Genomic DNA, 20,074 nt, shown 5'->3' with positions numbered 1-20,074 from the left:
TTAGGAAAAGATACATTTGAAAAAATATCAGTCCCATTTTCACATGAATCTCTGTGCGGATGACAGTGTTGGGTATTAATCAATTATTTTCTCAATTGCCTTGTTACTAGATTAAAAAAGTAATTGCAATTAAATTATTTGCAATTAAATTAATAACAATTAAACTATTAATTGTACTTTGCAATTAATTTAATTAGATTAAATTACGTTAATCACTTTTCACAATTAAAATAATTGCAATTAATTTTTAAAATTGTTTTATGAAACAATTGAAACTAACAATTAACTTAATGTATCAATAGGTACAGCGCAACGTACAGAGTTCAAAGTATTATTCGAATTCGTATTTTCGTTCAGTGCTAATTGTTCGCTCGCCGCGTGAACTATTCTCGTCTTGGCAAGTTTTTTCCACACTTAAATGTTTGTGTTTTAATTAGGTGTTTTAAAATTGTGCAAATCATTGTTTTATAGTTTAACCTGTAATACGGGAAATGAGAAAGAAGGACATAACAGGTGACGTAAGATCTCAGAGACCATTCTGTTTATTTATTTATTTATTTATTAAAATCGTCTAATTAAGATGCATTTCTGTAATTTTCCTCGGATGTTCTTTGGACTTTTAGCTAGTACGAAATAATTTTTGAATTTTTAATTGAAATATACCTTTTTTGAGGAAATTTTGCTGGAGCCATAAGATTTTTTGAGAAAAGTCATATGCTGCAGTAAATAATTTATCGCTTGTAATAAAGTTACTGATATTTTATTGATATTTTATTTGTTGCTAACATGCGTATTTAAATAGTTAGATAGTAATATGGTACCCGTTTAGCGTCCACGTCCCAGGTAGACCTGTCGTCTGTAGAATATATTGTACAAAACCAGTATTTTTTTTATGAGTTCGTTTTAATTAAAATTCCCATAACAATCGACAATTGTTAATTGTAGTAAACAACACTTAACAATTAATTAATTGTTAACTGTGGTAAATTACAACTAACAATTAACTAATTGTTAACTGAAGTGAAGTACAATTAACAATTAATTAATTGATAATTTTAATTTTCCACAATTACAATTGATCAATTGCTAGTTGTTGTGGTTACGTTGAACAATTAATCAACTGTTAAATTGTTAATGCAATTAAAATTTGCCCAACTATTGCGGATGAATATGAGCTGAGTGGAATCGAGTTCAAGCAACAAATAATATGATGTTACTTTGCTACGCCCTAAAAATTACACCTGTGTCACTTACCGATCGGAATTAAACTTTAATCATCGATGGAACACTTTAAAATATTAAATCTGTGTTTCTCTTTTATTGGTAACTAGTGGTACCCTCACGGCTTTGCCCGTAACATAAAATTAAAAGGTCTTTTGTTTCACCTGTATATTTACAAATAATGTATGGTGAATTTTCTCGCCAATTGGCTTGTGCCCATGATACGGTTCCACGTTATGATAATTTTGTAATTTACTCGTCCATTTATGGATAATTTTGTTCTTAAAATTGGAATAGAAAAAGAACTACATCGAATTTTCGAAAAATAGCTTCCAGGTGCACACCCCCATGCTACAAACTAACTTTGTGCCAAATTTCATAAAAATCGGCCAAACGGTCTTGGTGCTATGCGCGTCTCAGAGATCCTGATAGATAGAGATACTTTCAGCTTTATTATAAGTAAAGATAAGCACTCTTAACAGGGGGATATTCATCTCTAAATATTCGGATAGAAAAGGATGCAAAATATTCCTTCATTTTGAATTTAATTACGAAAATTTAAGTAATAATTAAGAAATCGAGGAAAAAAGTTAAATGTACAGTTCAAAGAAAATCTAAAGTTGACATCTTTATGGGTTTTCTGAAAATACTATTTGTGCGATTAAACTGTTTTTCGCAATAAACCCCTTCATATCAATGAAAATTTCCAGAAAAATCCTAAAACACGTCTACTTTACTTTTTTTTAAATTAAATTATTTTTTTTTTAAATTATTACTTCAATTTTTTGTGATTAAAATTAAAAATAAAAGAATATATTTCACCCTCTATTGCCCCAATAATCCAATATTTAGAGGGGTATTTCACCCATTTAAAAGTGTTTATTGCCGATGAAAAAAAACACGAGTTCAATATTTTTTAAGTGTGAAAAGTGTTATTCCAATGGTTGAGTGATACTTGGGTAGGAAAACAAATTAGACGAAAACATATACTTTACCATACTTGACAACTAAATCGAGCTCGGAGTATTCACATTTTTAAACAGGGAGAAACCTTCATAATTCTCAGCTGGTCTGATGCAAAACGATTGAAGCGCTGCTCACTGAAAAGTATCACTTAAACTTAAGAGCTGATAAGAAGGGAACACTGAATGGCAGCATTCATTGAGAAGACTGAAATAAAAACCAGCACTATAATGTTGCAGCGTTTTGTGCAACAAGTGGTTACTCAAGGGAACTTGAAAGGACTTTTTTTCAATCCAAACGAGTCATTTTATTCTTTGCATTAAAGAAATACAACGTTATAAAAAAGAGATATAAAAAGATAAACATTTTCTTAAGGATTTCTTAAAGACGTTGTTCATTTGAGTGAAACAGATAGGAGTTATTCACCAGTAAATTGGGATAAATATTTCTTAGTTATTTGCTGCAGGCAATAAAGAATGTATTAGGAGACAATCTCCATGTACGTTATTGTGTTTTGTTTGTGTCCTTGTTCACATTAACTCTACAACCGATCAATTAAAAAAACCGTTCACACTATATTTTTAACTGACTAGGGAACATATTTTAAGTACATAGCTTTGAAGAACTAACAAGTCGTTAAAGTGTAAGTACATTTAATTTGAACCAGTATAATTTTAATTGTCTTTTGTTTCATTTTCATATTTTATCTTTTAGACTAGAAGTTTTCTTTGCTGTTGAAGAAGAACAATACAAAGACAAATTAAAGCAAATAAATCTATATGTTTTCATTATACACGTACTTAGTTTTTCTTTCTTTCGTTTTCCATTTTCTGTTCTCTCTTTTTTGTGTATTTCATAAATAACGTTTTTCGTAACCCATTTTGCATTACATGTACATTCCTCAAAATTCCAATGGCTATCTATTTATCATCAGGTTATAAAACTTTCATTGTTTAATTGTTCTTAATTCTTTCTTTATATGTATTAGATGTTTAAAATTATTGTTAGCGCCAAATAAAAAGCCAGAGGCTAAATTTGAAACTAATTTTTTACGCCTGAATTATCTCGAAAAATATTTGCAAGTCCATAAAATACACCGCCAGCTCAGCCAATTCCATCCGAGGACTGCATTTTCGCGCTTGTTAGCACTCATCAGCCCGGAATAGGAAGTGATTGAGCTGAAGGTGGAAAACCTCTTAAGGAAGCCAAGCGTGTCAAACAAACTGGTAGCTAGTATAGAATTAGCACGGACCAGACGAGCGACAGAAGCAATGGTTCGGTTCAACTCGAAGATTGAAGGCAAGGCAACTTGAAAATATTTGCAAGTAGTTTATATTTTCCATTTTCACAGGCATAATGAATTAAAATATTTTTCCTGCAGAAATACAGGGTGTCGGAAAAGTCCTTGACACCTTTAAAAAATTCTTAGAAAGCCAAAAAATTGCCGTATGAGTTTGCGGTTTGCACCATAATACTTCATAGGTTCAAGAGTTTTTATGACATCGAAAAAAAAGAGGAAAAAATGAAGAAGAAAAACGGCATTTCGCAGCCAGGGTGTCAGTATATGCTATGCTTGTAACTCTTCGTTTAGTAATTTTCATTCCTTTTTGCGTTTTCCCATGTCAACAAAAACGATTTAAAAGTCTGACACCCTGGTTGCGAAATGCCTTTTTTCTTCTTTCTTTTCTTCCCCTTTTCATTTTTTTTTCGATGTCATAAAAACTCTTGAACCTGTGAAGTATTATGGTGCAAACCGCAAATTAATACGAAAATTTGTTCGTTTTCTATGAAATTTTTAAATGTGTCAAGGACTTTTCGGACACCCTGTATTTCCTTACATGTGTATGATGCCATTCATTAGCATCTCCGACACACTATTGTATTTGACGGAGAATTTGTTCGGTACAAAAGCAACTTTGTAACTGCATTTCGGAATCATAGAGATTTCGTAGCTAGTCGTCGATCCTCTCTGACGTGAATCACAACTTCTCGCTCCAGAACTTCTTGCTTGTATTAAAAAAGAGTATTTTCGGTAATGTTAAATACTAATTCGATGCCAAATAGTCACGTAACAAAACTATCTACACAAGCTTTAAAAAATAGCTTTGCTACTGTAAAAATATTTAAAACAGTAATTTATAAACTAGTTACTAATGTCACTAAAAAGTCAAAATCATTTAACTTTTTAGAAGTTTTTCATCCAATAAAATCTGCAATACGAAATTGTTATTGCTGTTATTGCTTTTAACATTCATTTAAATTCTTAATAAGTAATTTTGTAGATTAGAAAAAGCATTAATTTTAAATGTGATATTTTAAACGCATCTATTTAACTGTCAAAAAACAAGTTGATTAAAAAAAATTGCAGCAAAATATGCAATAACAATATTGATAATAATAATAGTGATGATGATACTAGTACTACTACCAATAATAATAATATTAATGCTGATAATAATAATAATAGTAATAATACTGATTATAATAATAATAAAATAGTGAGGATAATAATAATGTTGATAATAGTAATAATAATAATAAAAATAATAAAATAGTGATGATAATAATAATGATGATAATAATGACGATAATAATAATAGTAATGGTAATAATAAAAATAATAGTAACGATAATAATAATATTAATAATAAATAGTGCTGATAATAATATCAGTGTTGATAATAATATTAGTAATAATAATAAAGATAATAATAATAATAATAAATATAATAATAAAATAGTGATGATAATAATAGTGATGACAGTAATGATGATGATATTTATAATAATAATAATACAGTGAAATTCCGTTACAACGAATATCAATTCAACGAAATTTCCATTTCAACGGAATACACTTTCAGTCCTGATTTAACTGACATTACATTATTAGAATTCCATTACAACGAAATTCTCGTTACAACTAGCAGAATTTGCGGTCTCTTGAAGTTCGCTGTAACGGAATTTCACTGTATTAATGACAATAATATTAATAATTGTAATATTATTAGTAATAATAACAACAATAATAATAATAAAAATGCTCTTTGTTCATATTAATAGTGCTGATAATAACAATAATAACAATGCTGATAATAATAATAATGATAATAATAATGCTGAAAATCATAATGATAATGCTGATGATAATAATAATAATAATAATAATAAATATGCTGATAGTAATAATAATAACGCTGATAATAATACTAACAATATAAGAAACTAACTAAACTCAGTGGCGCAAGAGCCTATGGGAGTCACGGCTTACTGTGCCCATCTCATTTCAATACAGATCTGCTCTCATTGCAACTTTACTTTAAAACCATGAAATCAAAGTGAAAAGAAAATCACGCAATTATTTTGCTAGTAAACAATGTCTTTCTTAGTTTTAGATTTTGATAATGCATTAAAAATGATACATTCGCTGAAAGGAAAGGAAAAAGAGGCAACATAATAACAGTCATTTTTAACACTTAAAAGAAATCGGTATCTCGCACTTTGATGATTGCGATACTTTAATGCAATAAATAAATAAATAAATAAATAAATGAAACGCCGAATCTTATGTAGTTGAAGAAAACTTGACAAGTTCTCTAATTGCAAGAGACGACGACTTCGCAAAAAACACATTTAGCTTCATGAAAATATCCGAGAAAAATCGATTCTTATTCAATGCTCTGCTCTCGTGGAAAGGTATAGAGACAAAAATATCGTATTTAGTTGAGTTTGCGGTATGTTGAAGCAATTAGAATTAATTTGTTGCGAAGATTAGTGAGTAATTTATTCTTTTTCTCTCTGGCGTGTCTCCTCCCCCCTTTCGTGTAATGCGAGAATGTTTGCGAATTATTTAGCGCTTTTTCAAAAGTGTCAGAAGATTAGATTTTATGGGAAGATTTTTATGTTTTGTTGCGATTAGCTGTGCCAGCAATAGACTTTAATACGTTGGGATAGAATTCATTCTTTTCAAAAATGCGTAATGAGTCTTTTCTTGACATTTTTAATGCTATTTTCAAACTAAATGTGATAGATCGGATAGGAATAGAAAAATTCTACGTCTCAAAACGAGTTAAATTGCATGCATGTGTTAAATTTTTGCTGCATGAAACTGCGTCACGATTTCAGAAACTCAGAGAAGTAATCAATATACATAAGTATTTTGTCCAATTCAGGTCAGGTCAAGGTTAAAGAGAGTTGACACTGCTACACCTCCAGATGGCACCTTTATGTACATGCTTTTTTTCAAAACTTTGTCTTTAAATGATTGAAAAGTATTTTACGGTAAAATTATTGCATACTCATGTCTTTTACTCAGTGCTTTAGTTCTGTGTGTGGGGGAGGGGGAGGCTCGTTTTGATTCGTCTTTTAACTTAAATTTTGGCAGCAGAATGATTTTGTAAATTTTCTTTGTCTGAGAAGGGCAACTATCTCAATCAATAATAAAGCTGAATGTCTCTCTGTCTGGATCTCTGTCCAGATCTCTCTCCGAATCTCTTTAACGCGCATAGCGCCTAAACTGTTCGGCTGATTTTCATGAAATTTGGCACAGAATTAGTTTTTAGCACGAGGGTGTGCATCTCGAAGCGATTTTGTGAAAATTCGATTTTGTTCTTTTTTATTCCAATTTTAAAAACATTTTACCCTACAATTATCATAACGTGGAAGAGTAAACTACGAAAGTATCATAACGTGGAACCGTAACATAGGTGAGCAAATTACGACAGCAAATTGGCGAGAAATTCATCACCCATTATTTGTAAATATGCAGGCGAACCAAATGACCTTTTAATTTTCTACTGCGGGCAAGGCCGTGCGGGTATCACTAGTTGAGTTTATATATTGCAATGAGAGAACAGTGAGACAGGAACAGTGAGACACCATTAATTTGCTGCTCACTGCACTTTTATATTAAAAGAGGTGAAATTAGACATTGAATTAAAAGTAATTACAACTAACTTGTTGATGCAAATAATTGTAAAACAAGTTTGAAAGCGCTGCACCAGCTAAGTAAGGATGCTTGAATGGAGTTACGGCTTTTATAGCTATATAATATCACATAAGTGTTTCCATTTCGGACTTGTATTCCAATTAAATTATTATTTTGAGCAATCACGATTACTAATTGTTTTCATTTGACAGTCCTTGATCTTTGGTTCCTTTTTCAACCCCACCATCCTCTGCAGGCGCGACTCCTACCGTTAGCCGCTGTTCCTGGTCGTTGATGTCCATGTCCTACACACACGCACGCTCATACACATACACGCCTTTACACACATACACTAAACACACGCCAACGTGCATACAAACAGGTCTACGCACACACACAAGCCTACACATACACAATTATACTTGGGCAGGCTTGGGGGGACAGGAGCCGTTTCTATAAAATTTCAGAATTCAAATTAATTTTGAAAATTCGAAAAAAAATTCGAAAGGTTTATTTTTTATTTTTTTATTGCAATATGCTAAATGTAACAATATTTCGTCGATAAAAAGACGAATGGGCGTACTTCACTTTTAAGCATTTTGCAGAAAACCAATTTAAAGATTTCCAGGTTACTGCATCGCTTGAGAACCACCACCAGTGTGAGAGACTGTAACTTTTTTACTATTTATTGTAGAGGTATGCCCATTAGTCGTAGTATAAAATCGACTCTGGACATTTCTGTGGTGGTCACAACTCATTTTTCAATTTTTTTGAGATAAACCCATTCATCATTTTAGTGACGATTTATCCTTATTTTTAAATTTCAACATGCCTAGACAAAAGGCAAGAAGATGAGCTATTTTGGAGATTTTCTGAAACAGAAAGGAAAGAAGCTGTTGCACTAGTGGTAGACCAAGTTCCATCCTTATCAAATGCTACATCACAAGATGACACTGTAAGTCAATTTACTGATCAAGAATCATCTAAATCATTCTACTGTTTAATCACGGATTGTATGGAATTGGCAAACGTCCAGTTAAGACGAGTTTATCTGAATGAGGGAGAAAAATAAAAATCTGATGCGCGAGTTCCATTCATATGAATGAAACTCTGCTTAATTTAGAGGCTAACCAAGGAGGTAAACGTGCATCTGCAAACGCTGACATCCCTAAAAGCTAATAGATACGTTCATTTCCGCCCTCAAACCGGATGTTTGCCTTTCCATACAATCCGTGGTCAGACAGCATCTCAGTCGAGATGCACGGGAACTGTCACTGTTCTCAATGAATTAGCAATAAATTTATTGATGAGGAAAATTATGTACCGAAGCAATGTAGCAGATAGAGAAATGCAGAAAAAACAGAGTGAAGGATAAACAAATTGGAATTAAATTGATCACAAAACAAAATATGAAAGCAAAAAATGAAAAAAATAAAAAGGAGAAATGTGCAGACAAAAAACCTAAAGGGGGGAGGGAGGTAGGGTGATGCTAGTTTATAAAAAAATTATAGAAAAACAAAACCAATTATGAAAATGGGATCCACACAGAAGAAAAATACGGAATTGCAGTAATTTGAAATCAAAAGAGGGATTCGAACCCCAACAGTGTTAAGTAATTCGTTCATTAAATTTTTGTATGTTAATTTCTGCAAAGGTTTACACCGTCCTTGTAACTAAAAATCTATGTGCAAGAACTTGCATTTATTTCGCTATATCGGTCCTGCTTTTACCTGCTTGCTGGTTTATTGAAAAATCCAGATTGTTGCACCAACCCTTTCTGATGTCAAAGTATATTTTGAATGTTTTCATGAAAGAAAGGTTTGAGAAAAATCTAACGCTACCATTTCGCATGTATGTAATTTAGTTACTTATCCGCAACTAAAAAGAACACATTTTAGTCATTTTTTCAAAAATGATATTTGGCTATAATTAAAAAAGGGCAATTCTTTATGTAAAAAAAATTTAACTGCCTCTTAAGACTCAAATTGATAAAATTAATAAATAAATAAATTTAAAAAAAAAAACAGTTTGCATCTGACAACTTCAAGTTTTCACAATTAATGATTGTAGCCAGGTAATTGCTCTGTATTTCTAAAAGTTAAAACTTTCAGCAAGTTTCAGTCTATCCTGTGCTTTTTTTTTTCATTTTATTATAAAAAAGTATACTCTGACCATTAGAGGAAAGTGAGGCAAAGTGAAATAGTTAAGATACCTTACTTTTTTCAAAGTAAAAAAGTTGAAAAGTTGTTCTGAAAATTACTTAAGACAGGATTATCGATACATAAAGACATGATTATCGATATACTGCTGCGTTCAAGTAAAAGGTAATCGAGAATCATACATATTTTATAATAAGAATTGCATTAAATCATTGTTTTAATTTTGGCAGTAAATTTAACTCCAAAAAAAAAAAAAAGTGAGAAAATTTCCCCTTTTTTAATGGGCAAAGTGAAAAATGAAATATTTTCTATTTGATTATTAAAGACATTTTTGATCGAATGAATGAGTAAATAAAAGAATGAATGAATAAATGAAAAGAAAATGAAGCAATTAACAAAAAAATGAATTAAGGAGTTAATATATGAGAAAAGAAGGAGTGAATGAAGTAGTAAAATAATAAGAAAATAAGTGAATGAATAAATAACTAAAGGAATTCTTAAGCAAAGGAATGTAAATGAAATAATAGGTAAGTGAATACGTAAGTGATTTAATAAAGAACTGCATAAGTAAATGAAATGAGCTATTTCTCTTTGCCCCATCTACTTTGCCCCGTATGTAATAGACTAACTGTACAGAGCATTATAAATACAAATAGGCTTAATATTAAACACATAAATATTGCACCTAATATTAGTAGGTCTCTATTAATAATTTTGTAATATGACAATTACAAAAACTTTATCACTTAGTAATAACAAAAAAATTTTTTTTTTGACAAACAACAAAATATTACAATATGAGTAACAGTTTTTGAAAATTGCTAGCATTATCATGGTCTTTGATTTTCAGAGGAAACTTTTTCTTGACTGGAATCGACTACATGTGCAACTCCATAGTTAAAATATTACCAGATAGGTGGCGCTAAAAGCAGAGTAAATATTTTCCTCTTTCACCTTGATCCGATATTTCACTTTGCCTCACATTCCTCTGCTGCTTTAAAAGTTATACCCCTATATGTGATGCACTTATCAAAAAATAAACTAACTGTGTCGTATGAAATGTGATTAAAAAACAAATTAAAAACCCATTCAAACAATGTTTCATTTTTGTGTGCAGAAAATCTCAACGTTCCTTTATTATACGCAACGCTCATTCTCTACTTAGAAAACTAAAATAATAATTCTTCGGTTAAATTTCTCCTAGGAATTGTCTCATCTGTAAATTCGAGTACTCATGTGCTCTTTACCTTAAAAAAAAAAAAACTATGCTCTCTGGAAAAATGTTCTACGATGTTTAAGAACAAATTTATGAATTCAGAAAAATCACGGCGCCGAAAAATATTCACAAGTAATTTCAGAATTCATACTGAAAGCAAATAGTTTATTTAAACGAAAGATCAGAGAACGAGCGCTCTTAGTTTGACATTTACGAGATTAAATTCTGTATCTCGTATCTCTCTGGAAATACCAGAGGTTAAATGTTGAAGGGAAAGGAATTATTTGTACATTTTCACCTATTTTTTTTCTTACTGCAGACAGGAGAAAGAGTTCGGTGATACAATCAAAGAATAAGGAATAAAATTCATCATTTCTTATCTCCCAAAAGATGTTCCGAAAATGCTGTTTTATATCACAATCTCAACAGTATGCTCTGAACTTATATTTTAGCAAATGGCTGTAATTTGTATATTGTTGGTGGACATTTCGGGGTTGTGTCAATTTTTTCGTATTGAATGCCTTAAAGGAAAAGACTGTGCGCCTTTTTTTTTGTGTGCTTCACAATTAGTTTGCATCAATTAATTTGTATTGTTCTTTAACACGTTGACTGCCCAAGATAACCCGTCGTAGATTACGTTGTTTCTATATGCTGCCAACTACGAGTTATCTCGTACGTGTTTACTTGCCATTTTTGTGCATCTACAATTCAACTCGGAATATATCAGTGCTAATATCAATAGATGGTTCTGGGGAAAAAACAAAATCAATGCTGGCTTGCACAACCTGAAAATTTATTAAAAAACGAACAAAAAATATAATTTTAAATATGAATCCAAATTTAAGAAATAAAATAATATTTTATTTTTCGTGGAAAACAATTTGAGGGTTGTGTTAAAACAATCTTCCACACACAAAGGGCTGGCTTCTGTTTAAGAAATAACGCGTTTCTCGGCAATTTTTTGCTTGGGTACGACATGACTTTGCTGGACGCTGTTTATTTTTGGGCATGTGGTTCCATTTTTTATGCTTTTTGATAACTATGCACTAGAATCAGAGAATTAGAGTTCTTAATCATATAATGTGATTAAACCAAATTGTCATTTTAGGCCAGATTTATAAAAATTACTGTGGCAATCAACATTGCAACAGCTGTTGTGTTAAAACAATCTTCCACACACAAAGGGCTATAGAGAGATATAGAATTAGAGTTCTTAATAATATATATAATGTGATTAAACCAAATTGTCATTTTAGGCCAGATTTATAAAAAATACTGTGGCAATCAACATTGCCACAGTTGTTGTGTTAAAACAATCTTCCACACACAAAGGGCCATAGAGAGATATATAAAGTTAGAGTTTTTAATAATATAATGTGATTAAACCAAATTGTCATTTTAGGCCAGATTTATAAAAATTACTGTGGCAATCAACATTGCAACAGTTGTTGTGTTAAAACAATCTCCCACACACAAAGGGCTATACTGCCGTGTGCAGGTAAACGGCAGTAACTGCAGATTTTTCTATTTTCATTTTTTTGCATTTTTGATATCTATATTGATATAGTTTTATGGTACAAACATATTTATTTGGTTGCCGCAGAAAAAAAAGCATTTTTTTACCAGTGGTAATTAGCAGTAACTGCTTTTTTCGCAACATTTTGCGGGAAGTCGGCAGTATGTACTTACTGCTCTTTACCTGCCCACGGAAGAACGAAAACTTTCTCCCCGTGGGCATGCAAATGGCAGTAACTGCAATTTTTTTTATTTTCATTTATTTGCATCTTTGAAATTTTTCGCCCATAACCGTTCTGCCGTGAGAAGATAAACGGCAGTAACTGCGAAATTTTCCATTTTCATCTTTTTTTGCATTTCTGAAATCTACATTACTTTAGCTTTATGGTAAAAACATGTTTATTTACTTGCCCCTTAAAAAGAGCACTTTTTTAATCAGTGGTGATTAGCAGTAATTGATATTATCGCTGCATTGTGCAGGTAATCAGTAGCATGTATTTTCTGATCTATACCGGTCCATAACCATTGCTCGAAGAATGGAACATAAATGAATCGCTGCCAATACAGGCACCAAGACGGAAAAACAGTTTTCACGATTTTTTTAAAACTCAACTAAGCGCAAGCAATAACGCCCCGATTGGAGTTCATTGTGTGGCCTCTGAAAAAATTCCTTTATTCGACAAATTTAGAGACATTACTGCATTTTTAAAAATGATTCTTAGTCTCTTTTCATCAGAAGTAGATATGCGTGCTAGGTCTTAAATTTATCAATCGGCAAAATTGGATGGAAAATGTTTTCTAATTTCACAGGCCTCAGAAATTAAGAAAAAAAGTTCTTTGATTCGACATATTCGTGTTCTAAAAACAATGAAACAAAATCAGTTCTTGCTAACATACAAGCAAACACAAGCAATACTTGGCAGACGATAAATAAACGTGTAGCAACAGAATGATTTTGTTCCATTTGTTTTGTTTTGTCGCAGACGATATTTTCCGCAATTTTTAGTGTTAAGCGGCTGCAATTTTAGTTGTTTGATCAGAGCCATTGTTAACATACGAAGCATTTCTTTTGCCTAAATTTTCATAGAGATTTATTGGAACATTAAGCGATTTTTCATAAAAAAAAAAAGAAAGAAAAGAGAGAGAGAAAAGAAAATCTACTGAAGTTTTTTAATTTTCAACGTTTTATTTAAGTCAAAAAATATAAACTAGAAATCTGAGTTTGTTTAGCAAGGACTGTTTAAATAAGCAAGTATATCTGGTATTTGGGTAGGTACGTATATGATGTTGCATTAATTTTCTACCAAATGTATGTAGGTCATTTTGTTTGATACATATTTAAGTTGTATCTTTTTTAATAATAAACCTACATATATACATGAAGACATTTATTTTCCTTTTCTTATGTAAGAAAATAAAATTTTCTTTTTATTTTCAAGTTACATTTAATTCATTTATTTTAAATTTATGTCAAGTGTATACATGGTATTTATTTATGTTTAAAAAAATATATATTATTCACTTTGCAATGAATATACTTCGTAATAACGTATCTACTCCGTATTATGTCGAATCTGTAATTATTGGTCATTCAATAGCATATTGTGCAGTTACTGCTAACTACCAGTCAAAAGGAAAATGAAAATTAATAGTGCGAAGAGCAGGTAAACGGCAGTATCTGCATTAATCAAAATTTTGATTAACAAATCAAAATTGAACAGATTACCCAAAAATAATTCGATATAAACATATAGAATCACCTAAAATCAAACTTTAATATTTTATTAATGTTTGTGGGAAATCAAAAACGCGTTTCTTCAAATGTCTCAAAAACTCATCTTTGTAGATACTGCCGTTTACCTGCACACAGCAGTATAGAGAGAGATATAGAATTAGAGTTCTTAATAATATAATGTGATTAAACCAAATTGTCATTTTAGGCCAGATTTATAAAAATTATTGTGGCAATCAACGTGAAAAAAAAAAGATCTTTTTGTTCGTTTGATCACTTGATAAAAATGAGAAACTATTTTTTCAGTTTCTCTTGATCACAGCGGATTATTCAAAAACCAGGAGGAAGAAAGAGATAAAATAAGAATAATCTCAAAAATATTCTGCAGAAATAAAAATAATACTTTCTACAGTCATTGAGCATAAATACTCGTTTTTTAAGATGATATACAGGAATTTATATTACTTGGTATGCTGCTGGCAAGCAGGTAAAAGGTAATCAAGAATCATATATAAACACTGAAGCGCTACATGCTCTTAGACGCAAACACATTACTAAAGTGCTACCTGCACTCAAAGTCAGACTGAAATATGCAAAACAGGTTACAAATTTGTTACACAAAGAATTTTACACGCTAACTACAAGTTTTGTTTGCAAGCAAATTTTATAGTGTCGTACATTGCGTGTACCACCATGAAATGAAACTTTCATCCTAATTTTGTAATTCTTCCAAAATAAGTACTGGGTCATTCCATGTCAAGTGATGCAAAGTTTTTTCCCTCACCTTTTTGTATTTCTTTGAACTTTGGCTCATCAATTGTACCCTTTGAGGTGATCAAAAGTCCAAATTTTTAAATTTTTATCTATTATTTTTTTATTTATAACACTTTGATTTTTCGAAAAACCCTCTCTTTTTCAGAGATACTTGAACATAAAATGGACGATAACTCAGCACCAAATATAGATAGAAAGATTTGGTAAAAAGTATATTAAAGTACATTAGTTGCTGTTTAACGGGATATGCAACATTACTAATTTCAGAATTTTTAAATTTTTTTTAATAAAATTTAAAATTTAAATTTCTCAGAAAAGGTATAATGAATTTTCTTTAAAAAATTCTCAAAAATTTGTATGTATTTTATGTTCATTTACGCAAAGTTTCAAGTTGGGATCTCAATGGGATCATATTTTTATGAATTTTTAAATAAAATTGGACTTATGAAATAATGACATTTTTCAGATTTTATTTTGTTAAATATGGGGTTCTCTTACTGGGGATGGTCTAGTAAGTAGTAATTGATCATGACTATTCTTGAAATAAGCTGACATGAATTTGTAGATTAATAAGCTCCCCCCCCCACCACTTTTAATCTTTTTTTTTTCCAAAACTGTATTCAAAAAAAAAAAAAAAAAAAAAGCTGGCACAAGAGTTATAATCATAATAAACTGGGACGCACGATGCTAAACATCAGTAGTGATTGAGGCTTATAAATGGGGGAGGGGCATAAAAACTAAAAGTCAAAAAAACTTTGACAAACAAATAGAACCACTCATTTGAAGCTGTTTTTTCTTTCGGAAAGTGGGACGGTAGGGAAGAGGGAGAGGGAGGGCAATTGGAATGAAGCTTAACAACATGGAAGGTTATGCTCAAAGTAGCAAAATTTGTTTGATCTATAATTGCTTTTAATATATGTATAAACAGATCTCTCGCTGCATTGCTCTCCTTTACAACTAAAATTAAAAAGAAAACTAGCATTAAAGAAAAGAAAAAAACAGCTGCACTACAAATATTGTAGAAAGACAGTTTTATGCGGACAGACATATGATCTGATACTTAGATTTATTTTTAGTTTAATGTGAAAAGAATGGAACAACACTGAAACAACACGGGGGGAAACACTCCTATTTTGCTATGATCTTGGGGCAAAGTATTTCGTTTCTCCCTTCAAAATTGAAAGTTGGTGCAGAGGTAGAGGATGAAATGAACCATAACTTTCCTTATCAGAAAGTGAATTAATCAAGTACACTTTGTGAGGTTTGGATTGAAAAAGAATCACTTGGTCTGAAAAAAAAAAAAAAGCATCAGGTGAGGCGTGATACGAGTATAATGTTAATCGTATGTGTGTGTGGGGGGGGAGGAAATGTGCTTCGTCTTGCTTTAAAGAAGAACATTTATCAGCTTTTAATATGCTTTCTATTCATTTTGTTTTATTTTAAACATTCATTTATTTTTACATTTTAAAAATAGAAAATAGTAATTAAAGTGGTGGTGGTGGGGGGGGGTCTTGCTTTAAAGAAGAACATTTACCAACTTTCGATAGTTTACTATTCATTTTGGTTTTTGCTTAATTTTTTTTTTTTTTTACATTTTGAAAAGTTTTGAAAAAAAAAAAAGATTAAAAGTGGTCGTGGTGGGGGGGAGGCTTATCAATCTACAAATTCATGTCAGCTCATTTCAAGCATAGTTATGATCAATTACTACTTACTAGACCATCCCCAGTAAGAGAACCCCGTATTTAACTAGTTAGAATCTGAAAAATGTCATTATTTCATAAGTCCAATTTTATTTAAAAATTCATAAAAATATCATCCCATTGAGATCCCAACTTGAAACTGTGCACAAATAAACATAAAATACACTCAAAATTTTGAGAATTTTTTTTTAAAAAAATGAATTATACCTTTTCTGCGAAACTTAAATTTAAAATTTAAATTTCATTTTTTAAAAATTAAAAATTTTCTGAAATTACTCATGTTGCATATCCTGTTAAACAGCAACTTATGTACTTTAAAATGCTTTTTACCAAATCTTTCTATCTATATTTGGTGTTGAGTTATCGTCCATTTTATGTTCAAGCATCCATGAAAAAAAGAGGGATTTTCGAAAAATCAAAGTGTCATAAATAAAAAAATAATAGAGATAAAAATCTAAAACTTTGGACTTTTTAATATCTCAAAGGGTACAATCAATGAGCCAAATTTCAAAGAAATACAAAAGGGTGAGAGAAAAAAATTCCCAAATTTTGGATCACTTGACATGGAATGACCCTACTGGAAAAAAAAAAAAAAAAAAAAAAAAAATCGGCATCAATTTGAGTTCTGATGTCTTGAATTCAAAAAATGAATTTCGCAATCACGAATTGCGATAAGACCCTACTCGTTGAGTTTCTTATATCTACAGATGGAATAGAATGAAATTATCCAGGAAGTTTGCACTCATCACATTATAACTGGTGATTTTCTAGAATAGGAAATACGTGGAATATCCAAAAAATAAATAAATGGTGATTAAGACGTGATAATATAGATTTTATGGCCGATATCCACCATTACACCCATAATAAGGATTATTTACAGCTTATAATGTTATGTGTTTTTATTTCTTAACAATCTTAATTGATGGGAATTAGTAATATGGAAAAAAGTTTGCTTTTTAAGTATGTCTTTGTTCATCTTTTTCCTGAAAAAAAAAAACTTTTTCCTGAAAATTTTTTTTAAACCTCCCCCTTTTTAAAAGTAAAATAGCCTAAGTGAAGCCTTGAATGAAAGTAAACGACTCGTAACCTTGGAGAAATAAAAACTTTTTAACAAAAAAATTGAACCGCCGAAAAAACTGAAAAGCAAAAAATAATAAACCATTTTAATTAAACCTTAATAACTAAGTTCTTAAACTGATGTAAGTATACCTAAGTATATATTTTTGTAATAATTTAGAGTTTTTAATTAACCTTAATAACTCAGTTCTTAAATTAATGTAAGTATACCTAAGTAGTTTTGAGTCGGTGCCAAACAAGCAAATTAATTATTTTTGTAAAGCGTGAGGCGCAGCGGTGGCGTATGGCGACACGCCCCTTCGCCGGAAAATGCCGAGCGTTCACGAAGTTAAACCCGAACGTCGTCGAGTGGTCTCGAAGAAGCACGTGTCGAGTATTTGGCTGCTACTGAGCTTTTGCCTCATATACAACAGTCAAAATGTTTATATCATTGTTCATCATACTGAAGAAGGATTTCTCATCTTGTTAAAAGCTCAAATAAATGGTTTTGTGGGTCATAGTATTATTCAGCGTAAGTATGGCATAACAACTGTAGCCGTTAATTGCATACATGATCCTGAAGATTTTTCTCACTGGTTGTTTGCCTCTCTCGTGCGAGGTCCCAAAGGTTTCAAAGCTCCAACGAGAGGTACTTTTTGTTGTATACGATCTACTAGTATTCATGATTTAATGATGGCGTGTGGAGGGAGCATTTTTTGAAACATTTATGTTTATCGCCGGACATTTCACATTACATTGCTAATTTTATTTGGTTATTTCTTTAAATTTAGGTAATTTAGGGATCTTTGTTTATTTATTGTTTGGCACCGACTCAAAACTACTTAGGTATACTTACATTAATTTAAGAACTGAGTTATTAAGGTTAATTAAAAACTCTAAATTATTACAAAAATATATACTTAGGTATACTTACATCAGTTTAAGAACTTAGTTATTAAGGTTTAATTAAAATGGTTTATTATTTTTTGCTTTTCAGTTTTTTCGGCGGTTCAATTTTTTTGTTAAAAAGTTTTTATTTTATAATTTTTTGTGGCCATAAGCTACTAATGTGGCTATAATCTGTATGCTTATATTTTTGATATATATTTGCCTATATATTTTGATTTTGACAATTATCTGTTGTGTTACATAAATAATTTTAAAAAAGCAGGCTTTATATACTAACATGGGTAGGCCTACAAAAAATGCTGCTCGGATGAGGAAAAGATGTTTAGAAGAATCTATTAATGAGAAAGAAAAAAGGTTGGAAGCAAACAGAAAGAGAATTACATTAACACGTTCACAGGAGAGTTTAGGTCAGCGCGAGGAAAGACTGTCGAGAATGAGAAGCTACAATAACGATAGGTTATTGCAAGAAGGTGATAAGCAGCGCGCTCGTCGTTTAGATATGATAAGAGAGTGACTTTCAAATGAGAGTGAAGAGCAACGCGCTCATCGTTTAGATCTGATAAGAGAGCGACTTTCAAATGAGAGTGAAGAGCAACGCGCTCATCGTTTAGATCTGATAAGAGAGCGAGTTTCAAATGAAATTGAGGACGAACGTATGCTGCATTTGGATGCTGCTCGTAACCGTTCAGCAATGGTGGTACTTCACGAATCTTCCGAGGAGAGAACTAATCGTCTGAACGCCATGCGACAAGCAGCTCGCGAGCGAAGAAACCAGTGTAACGCAGAAAAGTTTGTCACGAAAAAATAGTATGTCACCATCACTAAACTTCGCCCTATTTTTTCATACAAATCCTGAATATAAAAATGTTTGACGACTGGCACTGAAAACTAACCCTAATCACAAGTACCAGAGATTGAGAGGTCTACACTGCCGTGTGCAGGTAAAGGGCTATAACTGCAATTTTATCTTTTTTTTTTGCATTTTGTCATCATTGTTTGTACGTTAGCTTTGTTGTACAAACTAACTTATTTGGTTTCCGCTAAAAAAATATAATTCCAACATTTCCCAGTTGATAGTACTGAATCCAGCGCACAATTCTTCAAATATCTCGAAAACTCATTTCTCGGTCGTTTACCTGCAATTTGAGTTCTGATGTCTTGAATTCAAAAAATGAATTTCGCAATCACGAATTGCGATAAGACCCTACTCGTTGAGTTTCTTATATCTACAGATGGAATAGAATGAAATTATCCAGGAAGTTTGCACTCATCACATTATAACTGGTGATTTTCTAGAATAGGAAATACGTGGAATATCCAAAAAATAAATAAATGGTGATTAAGACGTGATAATATAGATTTTATGGCCGATATCCACCATTACACCCATAATAAGGATTATTTACAGCTTATAATGTTATGTGTTTTTATTTCTTAACAATCTTAATTGATGGGAATTAGTAATATGGAAAAAAGTTTGCTTTTTAAGTATGTCTTTGTTCATCTTTTTCCTGAAAAAAAAAAAAAACTTTTTCCTTAAAATTTTTTTAAACCTCCCCCTTTTTAAATGTAAAATAGCCTAGGTTAAGCCTTGAATGAAAGTAAACGACTCGTAACCTTGGAGAAGAAAATGTGTACTCTTAATGAATATTAGACCAATGAGTTAGCTTATTCTCTTCGTCATGGCAATCTGAAAAATCATAGCAACATCAACATTGGCCAAGTGAGGATAATAAGCAATTTGTGATTGCTCCAAAAAACTTTTATTCCTTTTGGCAGATTTCGACTTTTACTGTCAGGTATTGCATTCAGGTGAGTATTCTATTCTTAAAATTTGTAATTTTACATACATTTTATTTTACCTTTACTGATTTTTATTCATTCTAATAATCAAAAATA

This window comes from Uloborus diversus, chromosome 5, assembly GCF_026930045.1.
Source record: "Uloborus diversus isolate 005 chromosome 5, Udiv.v.3.1, whole genome shotgun sequence".
NCBI lineage: Eukaryota > Metazoa > Arthropoda > Arachnida > Araneae > Uloboridae > Uloborus > Uloborus diversus.
Note: the sequence above shows the minus strand (reverse complement) of the source record.